Raw genomic sequence first — 18,919 nt, 5'->3', positions numbered from 1 at the left:
CTTGCGTATTTTATAAACGCGAATGCTGCATCCACATCTAGATGGACCTGCGTGCTTCCAATCAGCATTCAGTCAGCATTCAGTCTCCATCAAAGCTGCACAAACCATTGTGTGCGCAGCCCACTTCCAGGTTTGTGTGGTTGTGCTGCAGCCTGTGGGGTTCCTCCTAGGGGCATTTTCAGTTTTGTTACAATTGATTTTGAACAAGGAGTAAACAAATAAAAACAAACAAGCAAAGACACATAAATGTTCATTGTCACACGGTGATACAAGCCCACGGCTTCCTAATAATTTCTACCTCTTGTCCCTGTGAATGGGCACAGCTAAGATGTCCCAACCTCATCCTTTTCCACGTGTTCTGCCTTGACCGGTGGCGAGATGATTTCAGGAACATGATTCAGGTTGATCTTGACTATAATTCACTTCACAGGGTATTTTCCTCACTGGTCAATTACACAGACTTTTCTAGAGCATCTTCTACATGCCACTTTCTGGGTGTAAGGGATAGACATACTCACTGTAAACCTGAATTCATGAATTTACATCTTAGGGGGGAGAGAGAGAGAGAGAGAGAGAGCGCGCACGCGCGCGCATGCATGTGCACTCACACCCACTCACACCATACAACGTCACATAGGGAAATATGCTCTCAGGAACAGCTGAGAATAATAAAAGAAGAGATGATGGCAACTGTTAGTCAATGGGAGAAAGAAGTTGAGGGAGGTAGTGGCAGGAGGATCATTGCAGGTTCAAGAGCAGCCTGGTCTATATATTGAGTTCTGGGTTAGCAAAGACTGGAACTAGATACCCTTTCTCAACAATAACAACAACAACAACAACAACAACAACAACAACAACAAAAAAGAAACAAAGAAAAAGAAAAGGAAAGTACCTTTTGTTACCAGAGCAAGGGTCCTAGCCACTTGTACTCAACAGAGCAATTACAGAAACTATAGTGAAGAGCAGAGAAAGGAGATTTATTCAATATGGGCACACCAGAAAAGAAGCAAGTAAGTGGGTCCAGGAACTGTATGATGCGTCTTTGGGGTTCTGGCCTGAGGTATAGGTTTAAAGGGAGGCCAAGAGCTGTGCATGACCAAACAGTGCTGGTCAAGGTGTGGTCCTGCCCGCCACTGGTCCATTGTCAGTCTCAGGTCTTTCCTGAAAAGTGGGCTGATGAATTTTTAGAATGGTGTGCAATTCTCCTGGGAGACAAGTTACCCCACAGGTGGTGCGGGCTCTAACCTTTTCCTCTCCCCAACCCCCAGGGTGAGATCGCCATGCAAATTCCTATTTCTTGGGGTCCATTGTTTCAATAGTCTGGTAGCCAAAGGAAGGAGAGAACGTGGATGTCTGTCTAGAGTTTCTTCTTTGCTGCCAGGGCAGTTACATCCCCAGGCTAGACCCCACCAGCTAAAGCAGAGGTGGGCTGGGGCTGGAGACTAGAGAGAGCTGCCTCCATTCTCCCCCTGCAGGCTCTTTCCAGATCTAGGGGGGCCAGAGGGGCTTCACTGGCCTCCCCACCCCCCAAAATTACTTTTCTTGTTCATATTGTTTTATCCTTTTAAACATATATGTTCTCATCTACGTTTAAAGATCATACCTCTGTGCAAAGGTCAGCTCTCCTTACCCCTTACCTTGATTTCCAAGTTGTGAAAAAACAAACAAACAACTTGTCAGACTTTAGTCTTTTCTGGTTTTCTAATTGGTTCATTGCAGGAGGACAGGTCTCGGGCCTCTTCTGGGTTGGGCTAGGCTTTGAGGAGGCCAAACCTGCCTCACTCCACTGTAAAGTCCCTAAGGTGATGGCTCTTCTTTGGCTAAAATACTCCACCCAGTGGACAAAGGCGCATATGACATTTTTCTTTGTGTAAGCCTTGGGAACCTTCTGTTCTGCTGTGGCCTTGTTCGGGCAGCTCCCTGCAGCTGCCGCCACCACTGCCTCTGCTGCTGGCCTAGGGGAGAGCAGACACTGGTGTCCAGACCCTAAGTCTGCAGCTGCAGCTGCAGTGTAACTTTGCCAGCACGGATGTGGTAGCCCCCCAGTGCTTTCCTTCCCTCCGAGCTCTGAAAGTCCAGTGCCCCTTAGGAGCCTTTTGACCTCCCCAGACATGGAAACTTCCAAACAGAATCAAGTACAGCGAGAGCAGCTTTAGGTTGACAACAAGCCCCAAAGCTCCACTAGCATTATCTGATCCTTGCTTCTGACAAATGTTACTTCCTTGGGGAGGGTGTCGGCTAGTCTGGGACTGCCATTCACCTCCCTACATGCAGCACTTCTCCTTGGCAACACCTCTCCCACTGGGTTGCTATCCTCATAGATAGGCCTGAAGATTATTGGTTCAGGGAAACAACTTTTAGCAGCATTGGCTCCAAGCAGAGCTCAGTAACAATGTATTCAATAGCTTTATGGAGTTACTTTGTGCCTGGCCTTTTCAAAAGCACTGCAAGTGCATTCCTTTTAGCAACTCTATGAAGCTGGTAATTTGACTCCTCTTAACTCTATGAAGCTGGTAATCTTACTCCTCCCTTTTAACAGATGGGCAAACTGAGGGACAGAGAGAGGTTAAGTACATTGTTTAAGGCCACATGGCTAGTACTGGCAGAGCTGGGACTTGAACCTAGCTGCGGAGCTCTAGTGCCCACCCCACCACCGCCACCACATGGAATCACCAGCTTTCTCTGAGGTCCTGTATCACTTACACAAACCAAGAATTGCTACAGAGCAGTAGCTGGCTCTCAGCATGGAGACAGCTCCAGGGGAGAGACTCTGGCTTTTCAGACTCCACCAAATCAACGCCTTGATGGTTGAGAGCACAGGAAGAAGAAAGAGGCTGTCAGAGTTAGAGTGATTGCTGTAATGCAGCACCATGACCAAAGGCAACTTAGAGAGGAAAGGGTTTATTTCACATATTCTTTCTCAGTATAGTTCTTTGTTGAGGGCAGTCAGGGCAGAAACTCCAAGAGGCCAGGAACCTGGAGGCAGGAGCTGAGGCAGAGCCCATGGGGGAGTGCTGCTCCCTGGCTTGCTCTTCATGGCTTGCTCAGCTTGCCTTCTTATAGAACCCTGGACTGACAGGCCAGGAATCTCCACCCTGTCTCCACCCTGTCCCCACCCCATCTGCACCCAGTCTCCAAGTCCAGCCCCACCCTGTCCCCACCCCCGTCTCCATCCCCTCTCTAACCCCAGCCCCATCCCGTCTCCCCCCGACCCCCCCACCCCCGTCCCTGCCAAGTCTCCACCTTGTCCCCACCCTGTCTCTGCCCCATCCCCACCCCGTCCCCACCCCGTCTCCACCCCAGACCCAGCCTGTCTCCACCCCATCCCCACCCATCTCCACCCTGTCTCTATCCCGGATCCACCCTGTCTCCACTCCATCTCCAGCCCGTCTCCACCCAGTCTCCAACCTAGGCCCACACCCACCCCCCAGCCCCACCCCATCCACACCCCATCTCCGCCCCATCTCCACCCGGTCTCCGCCCTGTCCCCACCCTGTCCCCGCCCAGTCTCCCACCCCATCCCCACCCCAGACCCAGCCAGTCTCCACCCCGTCCCCAGCCAGTCGCCACCTTTGGCCCACCCTGTCTCCACCCTGTCCAACACCAGCCCCCACACCAGGCCCACCCTGTCTCCACCCCATCTCCACCCCTTGCCCACCCTGTCTCTGCCCCGTCCCCACCCCGTCTCCACCCCAGCCCCACCCCATCTCTTCCCCTCTCCACTCAGGCCAACCCGGTCTCAACCTTGTCTCCACCCCAGCCACACCCCGTCTTCACGCACACCCAATCCTGTCTCCACCCAGTCTCTAGCCAGTCTCAACCCTGTCCCTGTCCCATCCCCATCCCATCTCCATCCTGTCCTGTCCCCAGTCCCACCCATTCCCCATGCCATCTCCACCCAGTTTCCACCCCAGCCCCACCATGTCTCCACCCCGTTACCACCCCATCTCAACCCGGCCGCACCCCATCTCCATACCTGCTCCACCCCAGCCCCACTCCATCCCCACCCCCGCCCCACCCCATCTCCACCCTAGTCCCACGCTGACTCCACCCCATCTCCACCCCGGCTCCACCCCAGCCCCACCTCGACTCCACCCCAGCCCCACCTCGGTCCCACCCTGTACCCACACTGGCCTCGCCCTTTCTCCACCCCATCTCCACTGCATTCCCACCCAGTCTCCACCTGTCTCTACCCAGGCCCTACCCAATACACACTCCGTCTCGACCCCATCCCCATCCTGTCTCCACCCTGGACACAGCCCATCCGCACCCTGTCTCCACCCTGGACACAGCTCTTCCCCACCCCCAAACCCACCCTGTTGCCACCCATCCCTACCCTGTACCCACCCCATCTACACCCCGTCCCCACCCCGTCTCCACCATTTCCATCTTGGACCCACCCTGGCTCCACCCCATCTACATCCCATGCCCACCTCATCTCCATCTCTTCCCCAGCCCGTTCAGGATTCAACTTCAGAAGAAAATGTGTGTGATGTGTCAGATGACAGAATATGTCAATATGATGTGCAATCTGCCAGGAGGACTCTGAGTGCCAAGCAGCAGCTGTGTGGGCATCACCAAAGCAGAGAGCATGGGACATTCCTGACCATGACCTACCACTCTTGAGGGACACATCTGCCAAAGACAATGGTTCTAAAAACTCAACTTGCGGATCCTAAGGAACCTCTAGCCAAGGTGTCTTGCTATAGGAATGAGCCATCACCTCAGCCCAAGCCACGTCATGCCCACTAGAAGAAAGGCTGGATCTCTACTTCCCTGCAAGGGAGGACACCTGGCTGCAGAAGGCGTGGGTCCTTTCCCCTTTGCTTGCTATTTTAAAACACAGATCCAGATTTTGGGGCATACTGGGGGTGGAGGATAGGCAATGTTTGAATAGATCTTAGATTCCTGAACATTGAGTCTTGATCACAAACATTTGGTGGCCTGGAACAAAAAATGATCTTTCTTGAGAAAGTAGAATGAAGGGAGGGAAGAAGGGAGGGAGGGAAGGAGGGAGGGAGGGAGGGAGGGAGAGAGGGAGGGAGCGAGGGAGGGAGGGAGGGAGAGAGGGAGGGAGCGAGGGAGGGAGGGAGATGTAAGAACTCACTGGCTCACATATTCAACTCCAGGAAGGAAGGACAGGGCTTGCTCATCTAGAGATGGTTAAAACATGACTTCAAATTCCTCTCTTCCTCTCTGTTTCTATTGAGTGTGGGTCCCCTAATGTCCCCTGAAGTGGCTAGTGTCTGCTCGGGACTCCTGGTCTGTAAGAGGCTGAGAAGAAGAGAGTTTCCTCTGAACTGCCACATCTACTTAAGACTTCATAAAGCTAAACAGTGAGAAAACCACCTTTTATTTTATAACCCACCTTAGCAACATTGCTAACAGGCAATCAAATTTTCTCTCATATCCATTCATCTACTCATTCATTCATTCATTCATTCATTCATTCATTCATTCATGCCTTTCACATTACTGAGGACCAAACACAAGGCATCATTCATGCCGGGCAAGCAGCCTGCCATTGAATTTTACCTCCGCAGTCAGCTGTTCAAGTATCCCTGTGACTCTGCCTCTCAGCCTTCCAGTGTGCTACATTGATGGATGTTTCAGTGTGTGTGAATGCAATCCTATCTTCCTTGATACGACTTTATAGTGTCTGAAGATCAAGGTGGATAACTCTTTAAGCAAAGAAACCACTCATTAGTTCTTTCTTTGAAACTCTTTAAATTTTTAAAACATTTTTAAAAAATATTTTTGGTTGAGGCAGGGTTCCCCTGTGTAGCATTGGCTGTCCTGAACTCACTTTGTAGATCAGGCTGGCCTTGAACTTACAGAGATCCGCCTGCCTCTGCCTCCTCTCTTTGAAACTTTTAAACTATTCTTGGTTCTTTATATCTCCAGGCAAATTTTAACAGCAACTTGACAGTTTGAATCAAGCTGACTCCTGAAATTTTCATTTGAATTACATTGAAGCTTCAGCTCAGCTGGTTATTTATTCGTTTATTTATTTTTTGTGTGAGTGTGTGTCTGTGGGTCAGGGGGCTCCACTGGAGGTCAGAGAACAACTTGTGGAAGCTGGTTCTCCCCTTCTACCACCTGGATCCTGGGTGTCTCAGTCAGGGTTTCTATTGCTGCAATGAAACACCATGACAGAAAAGCAAGCTGAGGAGGAAAGGGTTTGTTCAGCTTACACTTCTGCATTGCTGCTCATCACCAAAGGGAGTCAGGACAGGAACCTAAACGTGGCAGGATACTGGAGGCAGGAGCTGATGCAGAGGTCATGAAGGAATGCTACTTACTGGCTTGTTCAGCCTGCTTTCTTATAGAGCCCAAGGCCACCAGCCCAGGGATGGCACCACCCACCAAGGGCTAGGCCCTCCCATTGATCGCTAATTGAGAAAATGCCTTACAGCTGGATCTCATGGAGGCTTCTCATCAACTGAGGCTCCTTCCTCTCTGATGACTCCAGCTTGTGTCAAGATGACACATAAAACCAGCCAGGACTGGGGATTGAACTTAGGGTTTCACGCTTAGTGTTCATCAAGTGTTAGCCACTGAGCCATCTTTCTCACCCCTAGAGATCAATTAGGAAAGAATTGAAATCTTAATATTTAATTTCCAGTGTATGGCCATGGCGTGTTTCTTCAATGGTTTAGATAGTAACCGGTACAGCACCTCCACCAACTCCTCTTCTTAGTTAATGCAATCAACAGTGTTCACAGACACTGTCATGCTTGGTAAGGTCAGTGCATTTCCTGGAAAGAACCCAGCAAAGGCTGGGACATTTGCAATGTATAGACACGGGTCACCTAGTTTGTTAATCGTGTCACCTTGGGAAGTCATTTAACTTCTGAATTTATAGATTCCCACCTGGAAATTGATGTATGAGAGTAAGATTAACTTTCTGGGTAGGAATTTTCTGGATTCACAGGCAGGTGGAAGGGACCCAGGGCCCCTTCTCCAAGCTCTCCAACCTCACTACTTTGGAAGCTGCCTTCAGTTGTGAGTCACAGGGGAGATTAGCAGTCCCTTTGCCCTCAGAAGGAGGGGCTGAGGAATGGTTCTGGGCACTGTGAGCCCTGGCCACACGCTGCAAGATACAGTGGCTATTCTTGGAGCCTTGCTGAGATGATGAAGCAGGGACATTAAGAGCACACAGGGGTCACAGGCCATGTCCTATGCCCCAGAACGCCAGAAAGCCTTGCCTCACGCCTCCCTTGGTCATGTGGCCACACGTTCCTATAAACTTGGAAACCAAATCACAGGACAGACTCTCAAAGATGCTTGAGAGCCTTGCCTCCATCAGCCTGGTTGTCTACTGTGGATAAGAATCAAGCAATTTTGAGACAGGGTTGGGAGTCTGCTGCCACAGGAAAGCAGAAACAGTCAAGGGGCACATGAGCATATAACTCAGGAAAGAAGCAGCAGTACCCCTGGAGACTTCTCTGGGAACAGCTAAGCATAGTGTTCTTCCCAGTCTATACTTAACCCACAGCCTGTCAGGAGAGAGAGAGAGAGAGAGAGAGAGAGAGAGAGAGGGAGAGAGAGCACGCTATAAAGAGCAACTGGGTACACAACTAGGGTAGAGATGCAGGCTCATGGACGAGCGTGAAGTGTGCTACTTACCCAGGCTGTGTGATCAGGAATGAGATTCCTGCTACTTGAGTAGTTAGCAAAGCCCTGGGGAGTGTCCACAGCGTGACTGTCAGTGAGCAGACTGTGAGCTCTGTTTCAGTCTTGCCTAGAACTTCTCCAGCGACACTTTTGTACTGGATAACTCCTTCTTGTGCTTGGTAAAACACTGCACCCCTGCATCGACCATCTCCAGTATCATCGCCATCAACTCCCCTCCGGAGTCAAGACAATCAGCAGTGTTTACAGACACTGCCAAAGGTTTCCATGGAAAGCAGATGGGCAAACCTGCTCTGGAGTGAGAAGCTCTTATGGAGCCTTCTAACTGTAGGTCCAAAAGTCATAACATTTGCAGTAGTTCCCAGGGCTAGAGCATGGTATGAAGTGGAGAGTGAACTACAGTGAAAAAAATCTGGACTTAAACCAAATTATTTCTGTGTGTGGAGCCACAAGGCAATACTTGCATGTTTTCCCCCTCAAGCACTTGGCAGAGGCACACAGTGGTTCATTACACATGCCTGAGTCGGAGACCCAGCTGCTCAGGGCCCAGCTTCATCCTTTATTGTGCCTGACATTGGACAACAGAATCCTGTCTCTGTAACCTGGGTTTTTTGTCCATATTCTAGATGACTGCAGTAGCCATCACAGCGTGCATCCGTCAGGCTGGCATCACGTTCCCTTGTGGATGTGGAGGGTGGGGCACCGCCCTGGATGAGGGAGGTGAGCCCTACAAACGGTCAATTCCAGCCCTTCTCAGCTGAAGTGTTGAACTGGGTAAGGTTTCCGTCTTCTATTTTAAAAATAAGTTGCCCATATAGTCACTGAACTGTCCTGACACCTGAAATAAAACTGCTGTGAGCTTTCAATTTCCCTGGAGCCCGCAAGGTCCTCAGGGGTATCAGCTGTGCCAGCTCCCGGCTCAGGCATCCTGACCGCAGCTCAGCTGCCTCCACGGTTGTGACCACTGCAGTTATTATTACCCTCAGCCATCGCCAGCCTGTCTGATTTGTGCCTGTGACACACTGTCCTAAAAGGCAAGAGCTGCAGGAAATGTTGAGGCTCAAGCACAAGTTAAGAAGAAGCACATAGCACTGTTCATTTTCGATGAGGAAAGATGGTCTCTAGGGCCCTGTTTCATTTATTGGACTCAAACCCAAATTTGCACACCTTGATGTCTCCAATATGTCTCATGAGAGTTATGGCATGCTGTTGTCATTAGAATGAAGTTGCCTTTTTGTGTGTTAGGAATGAAGAGACAGCTCAGATCTGTGTTTGGTTGTTTGTCTGGAGTGTTTACAAATAGCACATCGCCTATTGCTATTGCTAGTCCAGCATTGAGATTGCTTCCTGTAGTGGTCACTCTGACTGGAGAGAGCTTGAAGGGATTCAGAAGCGACCAGAAGACACACTTGTGTGCTGTAGGCTGTAGGCGTGTGTACAAAGGGCTTTCCAGGAGAGTTTAACCGAAGGGGAAACAGCCACCCTGAATTCAGGGGTAGCTAGCATATGAGCCAGCTAGGTTCCCAGACTCAGGAAAGAGTGAGCATAGCGCCAGCATCCATCTCTCTCTGCTTCCTGACTGAAGATGAAATGTGACCAGCTGCCTCAAGTGCCTGTCACCATGCCTTCCCCACCACAACACATCCTCAAACTGTTAGCAAAATACACCTTTCCTCCCCGAGTCTCTGCTCGTCAGGCATGCAGATACAGCAATGGGAAAAGTAACCAGCACACATCCCCACATTCCTCTGATGTTGGCCAAGGAGGAGTTGTCCAAGGCCCTGGAGGGAGTCACCTCTGGCATCTGAAGGATTCAGGGTGAGTACATTGCCTGGGCTGGGCCTTTAGCGGCATGTGCCTCAGATTCAGTTTCTGAGATGGGGCAAGGGTTGCTGTGGTCTCTAGGAAGACAATCACTACAGTGTCTGCTGGCTGATAGGATTGAGTTGTGCACTCACTGTTGAACAGCCAGACACAGTCAAGAGATGACGTGTGTTTAAGACAGGAGAGAGTAGAGCACAGAAATGAACATGGGAACAAGTCTGGTGGCATTGCTGAAAAGAATCACAGTGCAGTGCTCTGAGTGAGCGATGGCCCCCACAGGCTCAGATATTTGGACAGTGGTCCCATTGGTGGTGCTGTGTGGGGAGACTTAGGAGGAGCAGCCTTGCTGTAGGAAGTATGTCACCACGGTGAGCTTTGAGTGTTGATAGTCTCACTCCTCTTCCTCTCCACTCTGTCTGCTTCATGCTCACTGTTGCGGTTGAGATGTGAGCGCACGACTTCCTGTTCCTGCTGTCATGCCTGCCAGCCATGATGGACTCTTATCACTCCAGACCCATAAGCCAAATAAGCCCTTCCTCCTGTGAGTTGCCTTGGTCATGGTGTGTTATCACAGCAGCAGAACAGTAGCTAAGACACAGCCACCCACAGCCGCCAGCTCCAGTCATCCAAAGCTATTTTGCACTTTGGTGCTACTACCTGAATCCTAACACAATCTCATTTAACCATCTCTAGGGGTTTTTTTCTAATTGCTTAGAAATAGCCCAAATACCAAACCAACAACACCCCTAAGCTAAACCACTTGTAATAACTGCAGCCAGCCAGAATGATGTGACTGTCAGCTGTCCAGTGTGCTGGGCTCCCAATCCTCAGTGTGGTGGGACTGGGGACAGGGCTTTGAGGAATCCATTAGGACCTGAAGGACTCAAGGTATCAATTAGGTATAGCCTTCATCAGTGAGACTATTGTCCTTATAAAAGGGGCAGCAGGGAGGTCCCTCAGCCTTTCTTTCATGTGTGGTTGGAGTGAAATGGCATCTTCTATGAAACACCAGGTAGGACCTCAGCAGCTACTAAGTCTGCTGACACTTGACCTGGGAACTCTAAGAACTGTGGAAAGTAAATTTCTGCTGCTTATAAACCATTTTAAAAGCATTCTGTTACAGTGGTCACCATGGACTGAGACTGAATTCCTCTTTTTTAGCTGCTGCTTTCCACCCAAATAGAGCAACAGCAACAAATGTATCTTTCTGTCTGAAAGAATCCCCACACCCACCAAGGAAAACAAACAAACAGAAGAGAACACCTGCTTCTACAGTGTTTAAAGCTCCTTCCACTTAGGGCAGGGGCCATTACTTGGAGGACAAGGGCGTGGCTCCTAAACCAGAGGACAGGTTTCATCCCCAGGACCCATAAGGTGGAAGGAGAGAACCTATGAGCTGTTCGCTGAGCTTCACATTTCTCTGAGGACAGCTGCTGGGACGTGGATGACCCATGTAGAGTCTCTATGCTGAGATGGAGCTGAGGTCCAAGAAGATGAGCAGGCTGACGCTTGTAACAGAGTGTCAAAAGTGTTGGGACCAGGGCTGGAGTGATGGCTCAGCAGTTAAGAGCACCGTCTGCTCTAACACAGGACCCAGACTCAGTTCCCAGCACCTACACAGCTTACAACCATCTCTAACTCCAGTCCCAGGGGATCCAAGACCTTCTTTGGACTCTTGCCAGTTCCAGCACCCATATGATGGCATAGACACACATGTAAAATAAAAGAAATTAGTCTGGGGGCGGGGCACCAAAAACCAAACAGAAGAATGCTCCCTGAGATATCCGTGAAGGTGGCTGAGGACCACCCTCCAGCACTGGGCCAAGTGCTGGGGTCCATGTGCTGATTTTGAAGGAAGCTGTTTGGGATGAGGGAAGAATGATGTGATGGGCTAGACCTGAGGCTCACCAAGTGGAGCTCACACAGAGCCACCAGGGCTCAGACTCTTAGAGAGGAAAGCTCCTCTGCCCAAGGTGACAAATGCACTAGCTGGCCAAACCAACAGACTCGCTGAAGGGAAAGATTTTCCAAGCAACTTTTGGACACAGAAATAACACAGCAATACAGCAGAAACTGTCAGCTCCAGCGTTTGCTGGCTTACTTAGGAAAAATGTTTTTCAGAGACAAGAGCAAAATAAAAATACGTTTAAACATAGCAATATACCAGAGAGAGGCCTCAGTGGTTAAGAAGACTGCTGGGGCTGGCGAGAGGGCCCAGTGGTTAAGAATACAGACTGCTCTTGAGATGGGCTGGAGTGGAGTTTCCAGCACTCACATTGGGTGGCTCACGACTATGTAAGAGAATCCAGTGGAGTCCATAGTTTCTAGAACAAGTGAGTTTAGCAAGTTTGGAGAATATAAAATTGATATGTATTGTCTTTCAGTATACCACCAACAAAAATGTAGAAACACAGTAGCACACTGTAGCAGGGTGTCACTTCGCCATAAAGTGAGTCAACACAGAGGCTAAGCTTCACTGTGCTTGCTATGGGGCAGCCACTGGCTCATTACACTTCTACACTCTTTTATTCCAAGTGTGCTGAACTGAATAGAAGTCTTCCATTTCACAGGTGAAGACACTGAGGCTGAGCAAGGTCAGGGAGTCAGCTTGTCCTGCAGCTGTGAGGAGCAGGCTTGGGGCAGACTTGGGGCTGGCTCTCTGGTCTCTGTCTGGTTTGTGAAGGCTTCAGATTGGTCTGCATAAGGAGGGCAATGTGCCCTGTCTCCTAAAGAGGGAAAAGTTCAAATTACATAGAATTTCCAAGGCAGGAGTGTTGAGGGATGGTTTGATGTATTTTGATGCTAATTACTGCTTGCTGTCTCTGTGACCCACTTTTTGCTTAATAAAAAGCCATCCCACCTGGGCAGGGCAAAGGAGATAGGTGGGGCTAGGAGAGAGAGGAATTCTGGGAAGAAGAAAGACCTCCACTAGGAGGAAAGAGAGACCCCTAGGAGAGGAGAGGAAGGCTGCCATGGGTTAGATGGAGGCGAAGCCCATGCTGGCTTGGATGGGGAAATCTGGCCCAGATGACAAACAGTAAGAAGTATTTGGGATTATGGATGGGAGGCAGCTTGATAAAAGGTACTGGAAACAGATGGCATGGGATGGAGGCAGGGATACCATGCCTGCCCAACTATGAGAGGTAGTTTAGAGGACGACATCTGCCCTGCCCCAGGTTAACTAAGGCTATTTTTAAAATATAACAGGTGTCTGTGTTTTAATTGGTGACTAGCCGGCTATACTGATCATACTGGTAATACTGATAATTTAAAATCAATACAGGAGAATAAGGGGAAACAGAAGAAACAAGAACCAAAGCAAGGGAGGGAGGAGGGAAGGAGGAGGGAGAGTGGAAAGAAGGAAGGAACTTAGTTTATAAGAAGAGTGGAACGTTTACAGTTAGTTTCTAATGGAGTCAGAGGAGTGTCAAAGAGGCCATATGGAAGTGTCCAGATGCAGGAAGTTGAGTGAGGCTCCCCTCCATGAGACACCGAGGTTTCAGTACTCTGACCCATGAAGTCTTCCCTTCAAGGGCCAAAGAGACTTTGCAGATAATCTTGGTTGAGTTAATCCTGAGATAAGGAGATCAAAGCCAGCCTGAAGTGCCCAGGTGGCCCATGTCACCAGGAAGGGTTATTTATGACAGAGAGCCAGGTGGGTCAGCACAAAGAGGGCTGTGAGGACAGGAGCAGAGTCAGAGCACTGTGGGACCACAGGACTCAGGCCTCTCTAAGAGGCCAAGAAAGTGAGAGAAAGCTCTTCCAAAGCCTCCAGGAGGAATGCCACCTCAGTGAGCCATTTTGTGTTGGGGACAATAGGTCATATTGCCAATGTTCATTCAGCCATCTTGTCAGAGTCTGCACCTTTAAGTCTCCATTTTTTCCAGAGCTTGCCTTTCACCAGAAACTAGCTGACCCTGTTGTGGGTTAGCAGTTAGACTAAAGACAGATAGAGATGGAACAACCCTGTTATGGTTTAGCAGTTAGACTAGACAAAGATGGAGCCAGATACCCTGTGTGGCAGGACATTATGACCCTACCTGGAATTCCCCGTGTTTTAAGAAAAGCATGCAGTTCGGTTGCTATAGCAACATGCTTCCCTGCCTTCTGCCTTATAAAAGCTGTTTCCTGACTAATAAAGTTTGAGAGCTTGATCAATCAGACTTGCTCTCCTTCTTTGTGCCTTGCATTTTCAACAGGTGAATTTCCTCCCGAGTTTTAGTCGAACCCCGCAGGCCAGGACAATTTTGCACTCAATAACAGTAACTGTAAGATAATGTATGAGTGCTGTCTTAGTCACTACATCTGCGGTGACGTGTTGCAGCTGTCATGGGGAACTGATGCAGACAGAGGGTAGGACACTGAAGTCCTGCTCCTCCAGTGAGGTAGAGCTGCACATCCAAGCCTCAGCTGTTTGTAAGAATAAGTGCATCTTTATCCAGCCCCCCTGTCCATGCCAGGCAAAGAGGCCAGTTTAGCACAGAGCGGCGGACCAGGCTCCTGTCCACTCAGGATTGTCTTGCTCCCCATTCCTAATGGAGGTAAAGTGCACGTTTCTCTGGGCTAGCCTTCCCACCTCTCAAGGTCTCCAGAAGAGAGGGACAGCCATACTGCTCTCCCACCTTGACTTCTGGATTTTCCTTATGTTCTGTGCCACATGCTCTCCCCTTAGGAATGTGAGAAAAAGATTGCCCCTCCCCTATTTTGAGACTAAGACTTTGTGTAGTCCTGCATGTCCTGGATATTTAGACCAGATGGCTTGGCTCCTCCAGCCTCTGCTCCCAGTGCCTGCTGGGAAGGTGTGTATCACCACGCCTGGAAAACTTGCACTTTTTGCATAACATATTTTTTTAAAGAATCTCAAATTGCATTAGATTAACGTATTAGTCTAACTCTATTATGTTTATTTTTTAATTTTTTATTTGTTCTATATATATGTGTATGTTTGTGAGTGGGTGCACATGTCAGTACATACATGTGGACATCAGAGGAAAACTTGTGGATGTCAGGTTTTCTCCTGCTACCAATATAGGTCATGAGGCTCGGCAGCAAGAGCCTTTCCCACAGAGTTCACACCAGTCCTATTATGTTTATTTTCATAGTGTTCATAATCATTGCAAACAGATTAAAGATGAGTTTCAATTTGCTGGTTTACCAATGATTAATACTGTTTCTATTTATTAAAGTAATTATGTAAGAGAAAGAGAATCAATAATTGTTTGATGGCACAATAGCACATTGGCTAAGCAAACACACACACATCAGAAAAAAAAGCAAAGATTTTTTTTCTTTTAAAAATTATATCTTTATTTTGTGTTTGAATGAGAATGGCCTCCCATAGGCTCATATATTTGAATGCTTGGTCCCCTGTTGGTGGAACTGTTTTAGGAAGGATTAGGAGGTGTGGCCTTGTTGGAGGAGGAATGTCACTGGGGGTAGGCTTTGAGGTTCCAAAAGCCCCCATTAGGCCCAGTCTCTCTCTCTTTTTCTCTCTTTCTCTTTCTCTTTCTCTCTGTCTCTGTCTCTGTTTCTGTCTCTCTCTGTCTCTGTCTGTCTCTGTCTTTGTCTCTGTCTCTGTCTCTCTCTCTCTCTCTCTCTCTCTCTCTCTCTCTCTCTCTCTCTCTCTGTCTCTCTCTCTCTCTCTCTGCCTGATGCTCATGGGTCAGATGTGAGCGCTTAGCTACCTCTGCAGTCCCATGCCTGCCCGGCAGCTGCCATGCTCTGCACCATGATGGTCATGCACTTACCCTCTGAACCTGTAAGCCAGCTCCAAATTAAATCCTTCTTTTTATCAGTTGCCTGGGTCATGGTGTCTCCTCACAGCAATTGAAAACTAAGACACCACAGAAAATTGTGAATAACTACAATAGAAAATGTGACAGGGAAGCAAGATGGCCCAACAGACACAGGCACTTGCTACCAAGCCTGCTGACCTGAGTTCAACCCCTGGAATCTACATGATTGAAAAAGAGAATTGACTTCCAGAAGTTGACCTCTGACCTCTACATTTGTGCTGTGGCTCACATGCATCCACACACATGGCCACACACATGAGAAAATAAATGTAATGAAATCTAGAATTTGAGCCATTTTGACCTTTATGCACCCACACACACAGCCATCATCACAGTCCAGGCGGTGTCTGCGTGTGTCCACCCTCAGACTTGAGAGCCTTCTACACTGCGCCCCTCCCCCATTGCCTTCTCCTTGTCCTTTTGTTGTCCTGACTACAGGTTAGTTTACATTTGGTGCAGTTTTCTGTAAAGGAGGTCACACTTTGGTCTTGTTTATTTTCTGGTCGCCATTTTTTTCTCTCACTGTAATTTTTTTGAGATTCAAGTAGGCAGCGTCCTATGCTAATTGTTCATCAGTTTTATTGCATGATGTCACCACAATCAGTTTGCTGATCTGCTCCCCGGGGCTCCTGGGATCATCCCACTCAGATCCGTGATTCCTACTAGGTCACTACAGAACCAAGAGGCCACTTTGTCAGTGTTTGCTTGTGAGTATTCCATCAGGTGTTCTGCTACCTCACGGCAGGGCAGCTCATCTCCACTGCATTGCTTTGCTCCTTGGTCACAAGGCAGTTTTCCGTGTATGTGCCGGCCTGGCTCTCTAGCTGCTCCTTGAATCAATACAGCTTTTTAAGTGATAATAGGGTAGCCTCGAAATCTGTAGCTTTGCAAGTCTTCAACGCAGGCCCAACTGTCCTTAGCTTTCGTTTCAGGGTGTTTTGTTTGTTTTTTTGTCTTATTTTGTTTTGGTTTGCGTTTCCATGTGAACTTCAAAATTAACTTCTGAGCCTTAAAAGAAAAGAAAAGCCCAGTTTTTTTGTTTCTTTGTTTTAAGGACTAGGACTAGGCGGCTGGGTATAGTGGTAAATGCCTATAATCAGGAGGCTGTGGCAGGGAGATCTTTGGATTGGAGGCCAGCCTGGCATTGGGACAGCCAGGGCTACACAGAGGAACCATGTACCAGGGTGGAAAAACAAAAAGACAGGTGGGGGAGGGAGGAGGATGAGGATGAGGAGGGAAGGAAGGGCATACGTGTAATAATGCAGAGATAGGTTATGTATAATACATGCAGGCAAAACACCATGCACATAAAATAATTGGTCATTTAAAAAACACATTAGAAGATCTTTGATTATTAGATAAATAATTGGATAAGTTAATACCATACCATGGCTATTAAGAGAGTGGTATGGAAGAATGTGGAGCTAGAAGGACCCAGAGAGTTCAGGAGCCCCACAAGACCATGAAAGCCAGCAGATCTGCACCCACAGGGGCAAGCACAAACTGCTATCCCAACCAAGGACAATGCATACAGTAAACCTAGACCCCCTATTCAGATCCAGCCAATGGACAGCTCATTCTCCACAGTTGTGTGGAGAGCAGGGACTGACTCTGACATGAACTCTGGAGCCCCCTATTGGACCACTTCCCCTTGGTGGGGAGACATGGTGGCACTCAGAGGAAGGGGAAGCAGGCTATCTGAATGAAACTGATAGGCTGTGATCATATGGTGGAGGAAGAGAACCCCTTATGTCACAGGTCTGATGGAGGGAGGGGAGAATAGGGTGAAAGGGGAAGGGGGAATGGAAGATACATATGAGGGGATAACAATCAGGGTGTAATATGAATAGATCATTTTAAAAAATAAAAATGAAAAAGAAGTAGAAGTAGAGACAGTTTATTAAGCAGAGAAACAATTCCTGGGAGTAGACATGAGCAGAAAAAGCATGTGTTCCAAAAATGGCAGGTGACCATAGTCTCGGGGCCTTTGTAAGACATGCATACACCACACCTCTCCCCAGCTTGTATGTCACAGGCTGTTCTCTTACACATGGTGTGTGTTTTGGGAGCCCAGGGGATATCTAAGTAGATTTCTGCTTGGCTTTTTTTCTTTATCTGCACTGTGCTGAATGGTAAGTCAGTGTGGGGAGAGATGACATGTGCAGGATGAGTCTTGAGAAGGATGAGGAGAGGTGAGCCTCTGCACAGTCATCTTCCTTAAGCTCAGCACTGTCCTGTGGTGTCTGCCATACAGGCTCTCCTCTTTGGTCACATGTATCCAGATGTGTTTCATACTTTTTGATCCTCTTTACTCCTGTAAAAATACGATTTCCACATTTTTGTTGGTGGTATACTGAAAGACAATACATATCAATTTTATATTCTCCAAACTTGCTAAACTCACTTGTTCTAGAAACTATGGACTCCACTGGATTCTCTTACATAGTCGTAGCATTTGTAGATAGGGAGCCTCTGGTCCCTTCCTGGGAGATTTACAGAACCTTTTCTTCCATTTTACTTGCTTGCTGCATAGACTGGAGCCCTCAGCTCCATCTCAGCATAGAGACTCTACCTCTGTCATCCATGTCCCAGCAGCTGTCCTCAGACAGATGTGAAGCTCAGTGACCAGCTTATTGGAGTTGGTTCTCGGCTTCCACCACATGGATCCTGGGAATGAAACTCATGTCCTCTGTTTTCCTTGATGGGGGTGAGGATTATTTCAGACGGATACATTTGTTGCTGTTGCTCTATTTCAGTGGAGCACAGCAGCTAGAAAAGAGGAATTCAGTCTCAGTCCATGGTGACCACTGTAACAGAATGCTTTTAAAATGGTTTATAAGCAGCAGAAATTTACTTTCCACAGTTCTTAGAGTTCCCAGGTCAAGTGTCAGCAGACTTAGTAGCTGCTGAGGTCCTACCTGGTGTTTCATAGAAGATGCCATTTCACTCCAACCACACATGAAAGAAAGGCTGAGGGACCTCCCTGCTGCCCCTTTTATAAGGACAATAGTCTCACTGATGAAGGCTATACCTAATTGATACCTTGAGTCCTTCAGGTCCTAATGGATTCCTCAAAGCCCTGTCCCCAGTCCCACCACACTGAGGATTGGGAGCCCAGCACACTGGACAGCTGACAGTCACATCATTCTGGCTGGCTGCAGTTATTACAAGTGGTTTAGCTTAGGGGTGTTGTTGGTTTGGTATTTGGGCTATTTCTAAGCAATTAGAAAAAAACCCCTAGAGATGGTTAAATGAGATTGTGTTAGGATTCAGGTAGTAGCACCCCAGTGCAAAATAGCTTTGGATGACTGGAGCTGGCGGCTGTGGGTGGCTGTGTCTTAGCTACTGTTCTGCTGCTGTGATAACACACCATGACCAAGGCAACTCACAGGAGGAAGGGCTTATTTGGCTTATGGGTCTGGAGTGATAAGAGTCCATCATGGCTGGCAGGCATGACAGCAGGAACAGGAAGTCGTGCGCTCACATCTCAACCGCAACAGTGAGCATGAAGCAGACAGAGTGGAGAGGAAGAGGAGTGAGACTATCAACACTCAAAGCTCACCGTGGTGACATACTTCCTACAGCAAGGCTGCTCCTCCTAAGTCTCTCCACACAGCGCCACCAATGGGACCACTGTCCAAATATCTGAGCCTGTGGGGGCCATC

The sequence above is a fragment of the Acomys russatus genome, chromosome 23, assembly GCF_903995435.1.
Source record: "Acomys russatus chromosome 23, mAcoRus1.1, whole genome shotgun sequence".
NCBI classification, from domain to species: Eukaryota; Metazoa; Chordata; class Mammalia; order Rodentia; family Muridae; genus Acomys; species Acomys russatus.
Note: the sequence above shows the minus strand (reverse complement) of the source record.